This window comes from Ornithodoros turicata, chromosome 1, assembly GCF_037126465.1.
Source record: "Ornithodoros turicata isolate Travis chromosome 1, ASM3712646v1, whole genome shotgun sequence".
NCBI classification, from domain to species: domain Eukaryota; kingdom Metazoa; phylum Arthropoda; class Arachnida; order Ixodida; family Argasidae; genus Ornithodoros; species Ornithodoros turicata.
This window is the reverse complement of record NC_088201.1, coordinates 63,863,984-63,877,314: the sequence shown is the minus strand read 5'-3', so window position 1 is coordinate 63,877,314 and position 13,331 is coordinate 63,863,984.

The window sequence follows — 13,331 nt, the reverse complement described above, 5'->3', positions numbered from 1 at the left end:
GCGAAGGAACTGTGGGTATGAGCAACGTTCAGATGTGGACAGATGGAGAGAAGACAGCAGAGGAGAGGAGGAAGGAGTGGGGCGACAGGGGGCTTTGTATGCGTCCTTGGTAGACTTCACGGGGAACTGTGCCGACATTCGCCTGGAAAGAATTGGGCGAAAAACTGTGGCGAGCCCGCCGCACGCCAATATAAATCGTGCGACAGGCTACTCGGCGTAAATCTCCTGGGTGACGAAGAGTTCAGGGGAATGTTCCGCTTTGAGAAAGAGCATCTGGACACGTTGAAAGCCTCACTTCTTGTTCCAGACACGATTACAAGCAGTCAGGATGTGAAGGCGTCTGGAGGAGAAAGCCTCCTAATGGGCCTACACCGTCTAGCCTAGGTGGTGGGACCTTGAACCTCTCTTTGACCGCCACAGCTCATCATCAATGTCCAGAATGATGGGAGTGCTTTTTCGCCATATAGAAAACACATTCGTGCATCTTCTTAATCTTACAGCTCACCGGTGGCTCAGTGTGGACAGCCCGGTCAGATTTTCCCAGATGAGCATCTGCGTCTTAATTAACCCAACAGCTCGGAAACTTTCTGTTTGTGAAGGTTGCTGATATCGAAAGTTGCCAGCAATGATCTACAATATGAATTCGTGGGTAGGCTATTCGTGAGTTTATAGCCTATGCCAAGACAACCAGCTCAGACTACTCAATGACAATGTGCAGTGTACTGGCGGCTACTGCAGAGAATTTGCATACTTCATCCTAGTGACTGGAAGCACGGGGGGGTTGTCGTTGCAGGTTGTGTAAGGCAGAGGAGCAATTGCTGGGGCTTCGTAGACGGCACGGCAAGGCCAATTTGCCGGTCATCTACTAATCACAGAATCTACTTCTCTGGCCACAAAAGGGTCCATGCCCTTAAATACCAAGTAGTTATATGTGCCAATTGGGTCATCTGCGATCTCAGCGGACCACACCCTGGGCACCCACATGACGTTGGTATGCACACCATTATTCCCTTCATTTACATTTCAAATGTAATATTTAAGCACATCAAAGTAACGTAACGTAGTGGAATAATGTAAAATAACGTACTATTTTTACAATAAGTAGGGTATGGTGGTCTATGTTGAAGGCAGTTGAACTATTTTGTTAATAGCAGTCAGAATAATCGCCTAAATTGTACCATAATTCGTAAACTGAATCGCCAAACGTTTGAGAAATGATCCACAAATTACTGTGGTGCTAAACCAGATATTTATTCCGTACGAGCCAAAAATCACAGGTTACATATTTTCATCAACTTACCCTATGAGTAAGTTGAGGACATCAAACACTATATTTGCCAGGATGGGGTGTCAGGAATGTTCGCAAGTATACGCTGACGTCATTTGCAGACTCACAAGCCAACTGCAAAGACGTTATCACCGTTGGAAACGTGATACGCCACGCTACACTTGACGAACGTACTCCAACAATTTGTATTTCAGCATATGGTCGCTCTGGTATCTCTTGAAATCCGCGTACGCGGTGGAGGGGCCAAAAGTGGAGCCTGCATCACATGTGGTGAAAGGCGAAAGCACATTTATTAACGCGCGGTCTGCATTCGTCTTGGATTATGGCCGAAAGGTCGCTGGGCTGCCATTTACCGCACTACAGCTCATGGTGCCAAAAGCATGGCAGTAATGTAGCCTTGAAATAAAGCATTGTTACATATATCTTATGAGAATGTGTGCCTTCAGTAGTATAGGTGTGCATAGGTTTACATTACACTACTCAGTAGTATAGATTTGTGCCCCACAAGAACCACTTTTTTCTAATCCAGTTCTAGGGATTTCTGATCCATGATCCAGGTCAAGCCACTTCTAAGTCCTCTAGCTGGTCGGTCAGAGATACATCTCTTCACGCTCATTGATCGATCGAGGCTCTGTCCTCTCCCGGTGATCCCTCCAATGCCTACTTGATTGGCCACCCTTCATTGCCACCCTATAAACTCATGTGCTCATAGGCACCAAAATGGTATATTCTATTAATTTCTAAGTCTGCTCATAGGCTCCCAAATTGCTCACCTGTCTATTGGTCCAAGGGTTGTCACTTCCATTCATTTCTAAACTTAGTGAATGGCTCAGAATCCTATTGGCTACCTCTCATACATGCTCCATAGACTCATTGGTCCTTTCTACTCACTGGGTACTCACTCTATGCTTTCAACTGCTTATTGGTTCATAATTCCAGCTGTTTTATAGAAGACCACTGGTCGGTCAATTCCATTCATTTCTGGGCCCGCTCACAGGCCCCCAAGTTGCTTATTCGTCCAGGATGCTGTTCTCGTTAGGCCTGGATGGCTTTCCGCAACAGTTCAGACACAGAAAAAACATGGGAAATTGTTTTCAGCGTTTATTAAGCACATCATGGCAGTCTCGGAAACATTGTAGTTCCCTCTGGAGGGGAACTTTTTAGCGCACTGGACATTTCCGCTTGCATCCATGGCGTTGTTCACATAAGTACCATGTGGATGATCCAGGCATTCATCCCTCTCCGTCCACAATCCAGTGCCAAAGTGCACGAGGGAACAGAATGTGACAGAAGTATTAGTTCTCTTCCTGAACATCTTCTGAAGCAGAACAAGAACATTATGAGCTCTACTATTTGCATCACCGTCTAAGCTACCATATTCACAGCTTCGGTAAGGGAAGGAGTTGATGTCATTGCAGAGGAATCACTTGTCGTTGTATGCCATCAAACTTCTTTTTACGTTTTTGATGGTGTACGCGTGCTGTTTCTTTCCAACTATTCACACTTGCTTGTTCAATACGCTTGTGTGGTTGAACAAGGTATCGTAGTATGTCTCGTGAAGGGGGTACTTGCGTACCATATTCTTTTTGGCCTCTTTAGCTCTTGCAGTTTGCTTTCCTTCAGCCAATTTGATGGAGTACATTTTAGCTTTCAAACATATTACTTCCTCTATAGGTACACTACCAGACTCACTTTTTGAAACCTCAAAGTCTCCCATGATTCTTTTCACCTGATGATCCCGGTCAATGATCCCGTACAAATCTAAATGGTCATCAGCGATCGATTGTAATTGATCTTCGTAGTTCTTACAGAACAGGCAGAGGATAAGAGAATCCGTGTCAAAGCAACAGGTAATCACCGGACAAGTGAGCTTACTCAACAGGGCTTCATAGCAGAATGAGGACATGGTTAATTTACTCAGTTCTAAAATCGTAAAGCCAATCTGGAGGGGAAATCGCATCGCCATTTTCTTTGGCGCATTTCATACATGACACAATCCGGGGACAAAATTTCCATCCTCACGCATTCCTCGGCACGCGTTGCCTCGGGCACGACATTAAAAAAAATTATATCAACTCTCAAATAACGCAGTCTTCGGGAGAACGCTTTTAAATAAATTTAACAAGCGCGATATCCGAGTAGCCTACGATGAGGAGACGGTGAGTCGTCTCGGGAGTCGGGCAGAATGCATGAGGATGGAAATTTTGTCCCTGGATTGTGTCATGTACGAAATGTGCAAAAGAAAAGTGTGATGCGATTTTTATTAAATTAACTATGTATTCATTCTACTATGAAACACTATTAAGTAAGCTCACTTGTCTAGTGATTACCTGTTACTTTGACACGGATTTTCTTATCCTCCATCGAATTAGCTGGAGAAATCCAAATTGAAGATAGACCAAAAGCCAGGGGACATCATGAGGAAAACTTATACACACTGGCTTGACGTAACAATGAAACAAAATGTTATATGACGTTTCGATGCCTCTTCGGGCATCATCATCAGAATGAAAAGGAAATGTTTCATTCTGATGATGATGTCCGAAAAGGCATCGAAATGTCATATTACATTTTGTTTCATTGTTACATCAAGCCAGTGTGTGTAAGTTTTCCTCAGAAATCCAAATTGCAAGAGCTAGAGCGGTCAAAAAGAATATTGTATGCAAGCACCGCCTTCACGAGACATACTGCGAGACCTTGTTCAACCACACGAGCATATCGGATGAGCCAGTGTCAATAGTTGGAAAGAAACAGCGCACGTACACCACCAGAAACGTCAAAAGAAGTTTGATGGCATACAACGACAAGCGATACCTCTGCAATGATATCGAATCCTACCCTTACGGAAGCTGTGAATATGTAAGTTTAAACGGGTGATGCAAATAGTGAAGCTCATAATGTTCTTTTTTGATTCAGAAGATGTTCGGAAGGGAACTAATACGTCTGTCACATTCTGTTCCCTCGTGCGGTTTGGTCCAGCAATGAATGGAATTCACCAACCAGTGGTTGTCTATGAAACAGCTGGAATTATGAACCAATTGTGAGGGTGGGGTGATGATGAGAAGGATGAAGGGATGAGGGTGAATAAGGCTGGAGTCACTGTGGCTACATAATGATAACTGGTTTATTGACGAACGGGAGAGCGTGCGTCCGCACGCGAGGCAAGGCTTGAGAACACTCTGGCCAGGGGAGAGGGCGAGGCTTGGCACCGGAGCGCCGCCAATGGTAAGCGGGGGGAGAAGGTACTACGCTCACATCCAACCCTTCTCCGAAGAGACCAATTGCTCTTGGTGGCACCCCAATTGAAATTGGCAGACGGCCGACTCTCGGCAGAAAGTCGGGGACCAGTTGGCAGCCAACTAAGTCGGCCAGCCAGTCATGTTCTAAAGTCTGGGCAACGTTAACTGCCAACTACGTCGGCAAGAACCTGGCCAATGACGGTGGGTCAGCAGCCCGTGCCGACGGGACGCCACCCCGTAGCTTGCCGTCAGTCGGTTACCGAACTCATCTTCACGTAGTACCAAGGTAAGTGGCCAATGATGTCTCTTTATGACGATTTCAATCAGTTCCTGGGAGTGCACATATTACCTAAGATTGAGACAGTCATGTAGACTCTGTTCTAGTCGTTGAAACTGTCACAGAAGAGTCACATACGCCATATGAAAAAGATAAAGGGTCCTCTAACGCCCTCTATATGTTGCATTGTGATAGGCAGAGCAAGGTTTGGCAAGCCCTCGGCCAGGACCGATCTGTAGCAAGAAAGCTCTGTACCGAGCTCGTTGGCCAAGCACTTGCCAAGCACGATTCAATCTCAGAACGTTGCCTCGAGAGGGAAACGCGGAATGGTGTAGCACTGCGTAAGTTCAACTTTCGATTGGCCAAGTGATTGTCTCAAACCAAAAGCAGTAAGAAACAGAGACATTATCTTCATGGTGAGCTAATACGACAAGCAATACCTCATTTCAGTGTTGTGTATGCATCAAATTAAACTTACACACCTCACCCTTCATTTTGACTCACACGCGAGCAGGACTCTCGAATTTGTGGAAGCTCGCAGAGACAAACCTACGTATAGTATCTGCTGTTCTTCCTCAGGAAAGAAATGCAATTTCTTTTCTTTATACTGACCTGTTTGATTCTAGTGATATTGCGAGCTTTTACGATTCTCCCCCTACGCCGTTACCCTACGCCGCGAGACAATTGAGTGAGTTGGGTCATGCATTTTTTTGCAACGGGCCGTGGTTGGCCCATGCACAGGTGTTGTTCCATGGGCCATTTTAGGGCCCACGTTTACCCAATCAGTACCCAAGCTAGCTTCCCTATCTTGCTTCATACCCAATCAGAACATCAATTCTTTCTTGCTTCCTTATTGGCCAGACATCCGCCCTACATCTGTCAGGTCGGCCCTCTACATTGGCCCGAGCTTGTGCCGGCTAAGTCGACCCGAGTGAGGCCATTGTCAATCCCCAACCTTGGCCTAAGCTTTTTTTGCAAGCTTGGCCCGACAACTTTTAGGTTGGAAGCAGACGTCGGCCCAGTGTTTCGCCAATATTGGTTTCGCCGCTGGGAGGTAGCGTTGTCATGCAAAATTTCTCACTGGGCCGTGATAGGGCCATATATGGGTCATCGTTGGCCAGGTTGGCCAGAAAGGTTGGCCCTATGTTGGTGGCCAATGGATGGCCAGTCTCAGGCCATTGTCAATCGCCAAGCTCCTCCCAACCATGTTGTCTTACCTTGGGCCAAGGTTGGCTTAGTTGGCCAACTCCTCTCAGCCGATCTTGGGCCAAGCACGTTTTTTCACTTGGGACAGTGCAAAGCTTCAAAAATATAGCAAGAAATGTCAGAAACTGAAAAAGGAAAAACAGTGCCAAAGATACATAATGGCTGAAGAGATAATAATTGATGGTCTAGCAGAGTTCATTGTTGTGTAGGTGACTTGGCAATCTGCGCTGACGCACTGGACGGTCCGAAGAGGGTAGATGTAGCCCTGGAGAGGCACCAGGTAGTGCGTTTGTTTGCTAGGAGTGCTGGAGCTCTGCTCATCCACAGGCTGGATGGGGACCATGTGATCCACTGGTGACACAGGCTGAACATAACGCTTGATTTGTGACACGTGGACAGTCCTTGGCTGATTCAGAATGAGTGTGCTGCTGGGAGATACACGGAGGGCCTTGAATGTAGTGTCCGTAAGCTGTACCACTAGTTGGTAAATTCCATTGAATGGTGGGGCGAACTTTTCGTTTGAAACAGGCTCTTGGCGACGAACTCATACAAAGTCTCCAATGGAGTAGTTATGTGGACGATGGGTTCTGTCGTAGATTTCATTGCGTGATGTCTGAGCTGCTTCAGAGTTAGAAGCTGCTTCGCTTCGTTGGGACGATAGGCCCAGGATATGTTCCATGAGTGAAGACTGCTAGACGGGGCAGTGCTGTTGCAAGGGGATCTTTGGAATATACCCAAACATAAGTTCGAAAAGGGCGAAGCCTGTGTTGGAATTCACTGTCGTGTTGATGGCAAATGCTGCCTCCTGGAGCTTTGATTCCCACGCTGAAGATTCGATTGCACACAGTTTGCGAAGCGTTGAGACCAAAGTTCCATTGCTTCTTTCTACGAGGCCGTTGCCTTCGGGTCTGTGTACAGTGGAGTAGTGCAGCTCAATGCCATGAAGGTGCATGAAACCCTTGAACTGGATCGGCTCAAACGCTGACCCATGATCTGAGATGCAGTGATCGGTGGTCCCAAAAGTGTAAAAAACATGATGCAGATGGTTAATAACTTCACTCCTCCTGGAATGATGTAACGGGTAGCGAAGTCAATTACATTGAGGATATAACGCACACTGTCTAATGCAGGCATGGTGACATGGTCCATGGCAATAGTCGAGACCTGTCGATTGAACTGTTGGCAGGAAGACACATAGTTACGCACTGAGGGCTCCATGGTGGGCCACCAAGAACGGTCCTGAACTCTCTTGAGGGTTCGTTGAATATCGAAGTGTCCCGCAGAGTCATGCATGGCGCTAAGGATGGCAGGACGCATTGACGCCGGTGCTACAAGGACTAACTTTCCCGAGGGCAGCTGTCGGTAAAGAAGCTCATCGAGGACCACGAAGTGGGTCTCACTGTCGGCACCAGAAACTTGTTTGAAAAAGCTTTGGGATTCAGGGTCTTGGCGTTGGAGATCACGTAGAGACTGTTCAGACTGCGTGAGAGCACATGAAAGACGCGACAGATGGTCAGCAACCACATTTTGACGACCCGGACAGTGCTGGACTGTGAATTCAAACTCAACAAGATCCATGAAGATAGTTGTGAAACGACGGGAGGGTTTGACATTTCTCGTCAAGCATGCGACTGTCCAGTTATCGGTGATCAAGGTGAACTTCTTGCCAAGGAAGTAATGGTGGAACTTAACTGTGATGGTCCAGTGAACAGCTATGCATTCCCATACGTTGCTATGCAACTTGTGCTCATCTGGAGTGAGGATTCTGCTCGCATATTCGATGACCACTTCCTGGCCGTTTTGTGCTTGGGAAAGAACCGCACCAATTGCTGCTCCTGAAGCATCTGTAGTGACAGTTGTTGGGGCTTAGGGTTCGAAATTAGCCAAAAGTGGGGCTTCGGTCAGTGCACGGCAAATAGTCGGGAAGGCTTCTTCACACTGTTCTGTCCAGGCGAAGTCAAGTGACTTGATCAAGGTTTGGAGTGGAGCTGCAACCCTGGAAAAGCTGGGAATGAACCTGCGGTAGAAGTTTGCAGTCTGGACCCATGAGAAGACTTCTTTCTGGGAATGTGGACGGGGGATCCGAAGCATAGCTTCCACTCAGTCAGGGTCTGGCTTTTTCCCTTCACTGGAGAGAACAAATCCAAGGATTCTGATGCTGGGGGGCCAAAATAACACTTGTTTAGCGAAACCTTCAGGCCATTATACTGCAAGAGATGAAGGACTTCATCGAGAAGGCTCTTGAGGTGCCAAAGGAGTCAGCATGGAGTCAGCATAGATCAGAATATCGTTCAAATAAGCACGGATGCCATGCTTGCCAGTATGAGGCTGGAGGTCCCGAAAGACAAACTGCATGATACGTTGAAACGTCGTCGGGGCATTTTTCAATCCGATTGGCATGTGAGTCCACATAAAAGTGCTATGGTGGGTAATGAAGGCGGTCTTTTCATAGTCCTCTGGGCGAAGGCTCACTTGCCAGGAGGCGCTTTTTAAATCGAGAGAAGCAAAGAATCCACATCCGGCAATGTCTTGGATGATGTCATCCGCATGAGGCAAAGGTTGAACAACACTGATAGTACGTTCGTTCAAAGGCACATAGTTCACACAAAGTCGCTTTCTGTTACCCTTGGTGACGACAACGACAGGAAACGCCCAGGGGCCTGTAGCATAATGTATAATGTCTTGCGACAGGAGTTTCTGTCTGTTCCTCCAGAAATTTTCTGTCATCCGGAGCGTAGCGGTACGGGCTGTGGCTATAAAGTGTGGTATTTGGCAAAAGGTCAGTGCGATGTTCAGTGCCCGTGTAGTGGCCTATATCATCTTCATGGTGGGAGAAGACTTGATGATGACCTGTTAAGATGGACTGAACTTCTGACTGTTGGCTTGGCGACAGATGAGCTCCGATTGCGGCTGGTGGAAGCTCACTATGAATTGAAACTGAGATAACACCGGTGGGCTGGGCTGAAGGCTGGGGTTCGGTGTTGGCCTCAGGCATGTTGAAAGGTACTTCCTGGTTGAAGGCTTTCCAGGAAGGTTCCTGCTCAGAAGGCAAGGGATCCGTTTGTAGGCAGTCTTTAGGAATAGGAGCACCAGCAGTACAGGCAAGGGAAGAACCTTGAAGGATAACAGCATTGACCACGTGAGGTGCAACCTTGGGGCGTGCCTGTATGATAGTGCAAGAGAAGTCATGCTGTAAGTAGGTTGGCTTGGGTGGCTGGAAAATCAATCGAGCTTTGGCATTTTCGAACCAATCTTCACCAATGATGAAGGGCAACACATTGTTGGTCAGAACTGCTGCTTTGACCAAGGCAGAGACGTTTCCGATGGTGATCTCAAGGATGGCAGTACCTATGGGCAGCACTGAGGAACCACCTACTACATGCAGAGGAGGCTGGGTCCATGGAAGGACCATGTGGGCGGGAAGAAGTGATTGGGACACGAGAGTGAGCTTGGATCCTGTGTCTGGGAATGCGTCGTGTGTACCAAGGCCTGTGATGGTGGCCTCAAAGAAGGAACACTGTAGCTGGGAGCCATCCATAACAGCTGGGGTGCTGTGAAGTGCTGATTGTGACGGCGGTACATTAGTTCCTTGAGCTTGGGTGGGCTGAGGGCGAGCCATAGAACCAGGGCACTTGGATGCCAAATGTCCCATATTTTTACATTTGCAGCACATAGCGGTGGAAATATCTTGTCCTCTACGAAACGGTGGGGCTCCGTATTGGTCGGATATCACTTTGTATTTCGCTTCCTGCTCAGCTGTAGGCAAGGCAGAGATACGTTGGCAACGAGCAAGCAAAGAGTTCGTGATGCCGCTCGCAGGAGATGGAAGAGTGTGACTAGGGGAGGTAGACAAAGACATGCGACCATTTTGAATCTGCGATCCAGTTGTTGACATTCGCGGTTGAGGTGGGCTGTCAGTCCGTTGCTGAGACGTAAGGCGATGACAACGTCGGGCATGTATGAGGCTATTCTCGAGGTCAGTGACGATGTCAATGAAGTCTGCAACGGTCTTTGGTCGCTGGGCAACAGTTGCTGCCACAAAGTTGAGGTCTTGAAGTCCTTGAAGAAGATAGTCAATTTGCTGCTTTTCAGTCAAGGGAACTAGAGAACGGGCAAGGAGCTTGAGTTTGGCGAACGTGTAGCTGTCCAGTGATTGCCCTGGACTTTGAACGCATTCAGAGATTTTTGCTTGCCATTCTATCAGCGTGAGATCATCCCTGAACTGAGTCTGGAACGCCATTTTCCAAGATAACCACGTTTCATAGTGTTTCCCAAGAGCGTCGTGCCAGTTGCGGGCCGTTCCACGAAGTTTGCTTACAGCAATTGCTCGAAGGGCTTCGTCAGACCACTGTGCGAGCTTGCATGCGCATTCGAGTTCGCTCAACCACTGCTTCGACGAGTGACGGAGGTTGTCCTCAAAGGTGTGGATAGACTGTGACACGTCGGGCATCGTCGTGACTTGCAGCAACGACGGAGTGACTGACTGGGGAGAAGGCTGTGAAGACTCCGACAATATTTGCGAGAGGGCGGTAGGTGATTGTTGGGTACGCGGTTGGACGGATAAGGGCCAAGCACCTCGTTCTTCTTGTATACAGTCGCATAGTCTGCGCATGAGGGCACTTCGACGACCATGACATGATAACCCACGATGTCGCAGTTCTTGTTTGAGGGCTTCGTCCGATGCATCACCAAGCTGAGTGATACTGGAAAATGGGTTGCAGTTGATGAGCGACGCCATCGCGTTTCGAGACGAAGCGTGAACTGAAGGCCAAGGAGTGGAGCGGAAAGGGCAAATGGCAAGTCATGTGAACCCGCGACGACATGACCGAGGGGCCGTATGCTAAGCTGCTATGCTCGGGCGTGGAAGCCAGGCGAGAAAGATGATGCAATGGCGGGACGAATGTTCAAGTGGCGGCCATCATGGAATGTGTAATGTCCGTCTTGGGTGGCGAGGCTGCCGTGGGGACGGGTAGGGGTTTTTCAGCAGGGGACGGGGATGCGGGGCTGCTAGGCTTGGACTGGTGACTGATGATCCTCTGAGCTTGTCTACTTACCGGATGCGGGCTTGCCCATGTTGAGATTCGAAAGTAGACTACGTCATGTGAGGGTGCAGTCTGGTTTTGGCTTGAATGACTAGTGAACGCTGGATTCCTGAAGCAGAGATCCTTGGGTCGACTGTGCCATATGAAGGTACAGTCTGGTTTGGGCTTGAAGGACTAGCGGACACTGGATTCCCGAGGCAGAGATCCGTGGGTCGACTGCGCCATGTGAGGGTATGGTCTGGCTTGTGCTTGAATGACTAGTGAACGCTGGATTCCCAAGGCAGAGATCCGTGGGTCGACTGAGCCATGTGAGGGTGCAGTCTGGCTTGGGCTTGAATGACTAGTGAACGTCGGATTCCTAAGGCAGAGGTCCGTGGGTCGACTGCGCCATGTGAGGGTGCAGTCTGGCTTGGGCTTCAATGACTAGTGAAGGCCAGATTCCCGAGGCAGAGATCCGTGGGTCGACTGAGCCATGAGAGGGTAGGGTGATGATGAGAATGATGAAGGGATGAAGGTGAATAAGGCTGGAGTCACTGTGGCTACATAATGATAACTGGTTTATTGAGGAACGAGAGAGCGTGCGTCCGCACGCGAGGCAAGGCAGGAGAAGACTCTGGCCAGCAACGGGGGAGGGGGCGAGGCTTGGCACCGGGGCGCTGCCAATTGTAAGCGGTGGGAGAAGGTATTACGCTCACTCTAGGGAGCATGTATGAGAGGTAGCCAATAGGATCCTGAGCCAATCACTAGGTTTAGAAATAAATGGAAGTGACCACCCCTGGACCAATAGGCATGTGAGCAATTTGGGATCCTCTGAGCAGACTTATAGAAGGAATAGAATAGACCATTTTGGTGTCTATGAGCACATGAGTTGATAGAGTTGCAATGAAGGGTAGCCAATCAAGTAGACATTGGAGGGATCACCGCGAAGGGGCACAGCCTGGATCGATCAGTGAGCGTGAAGAGGTGTATCTCTGACCGACCAACTAGAGACTTAGAAGTGGCTTGCCTTGATCAGAATTGGCCGGCGTTGGATTAGAAATGCCTGGAACTGGATTAGAAAAAAGTGGTTCGTGTGGGCACGAATCTGTACTACTGCCCTCCTCCCCTCTTACCTCAATAAAAGGTGTCAGTATGTGGAACTCAATAGATATCAGTCCCGTAATTTGTTAATTCCAAACGGTGTTCCACAGGGTAGCGTCCTCGGGCCGCTCCTTTTTAACATCTACATTAATGATATCACTAACTGCTCAGCACTACCTGTGTTTATCACCAAGTCTGACTAGTTTTTATCACATAGCAGATGGCACTTATGTGTATATCGCTCGCTGAGTCACCCCTGGTTTGCCAATCTCGAACGATGCGCAGCTACCCAGGGCTGACGAACCGCAAACACGGCGAAACACGTGTCCTCTGGTGCTGTCGCATCGTTCCATGAGTATCTGTTTCTCTACGTGCAGCCATAGAAGCCATCCTAATGTGTAAGTTTGAATTTCAAACATGTCTAGCGTCATTTACTTATTTCTTTAATGGCTTTTTTCCCCTCTTTATAATTCACTGGCTTGCACTGTGGCATAAGAGGAGTGCTCAGTCACCCTCTCAGGTGTATATCGCTCGCTGAGTGACCCCTGGTTTGCCAATCCCGAACAATGCGCACCTACCCAGGGCTGACGAGCCGCAAACACGGCGAAACACGTATCCTCTGGTGCTGTCGCATCGTTCCATGAGTATCTGTTTCTCTACGTGCAGCCATAGAAGCCATCTTAATCTGTAAGTTTGAATTTCAAACATGTCTAGCGTCATTTACTTATTGCTTTAATGGCTTTTTTCCCCTCTTTATATATATATATATTTTATCGCTCATTCCAGACATCATATATACGGGCTTGTTTCATTTGAGATGGAACTAGCCAGCATCGTAACGCCGTCCGTCCTCGTGCAATGAGCGGCGTTACGATTCTGCGATCTTCAGGGGATGCCAGCAACGCGTCCCTGAATGAATACAGTCAACGAACCAGGTTGTGGTGACAAATATTCGGCGTCTCATACACAAGCCGTAAAATAATGATAGCACACGGCTGAGAAACACGGCACTATACATTTTCATCTCAAGCATATAGCATTCCCCTTCCTCAATATACACAGTCTAAACGTTGATCAGAGCACACGTGACACGGTCTCCCTTACACTCATAGTGGAATAAGAAGTACAACTCATAACATAACCTAACCTTTCAAAGTAACCTTTCATACTCCGCCTCGCACACACACCAGCACAAGGTC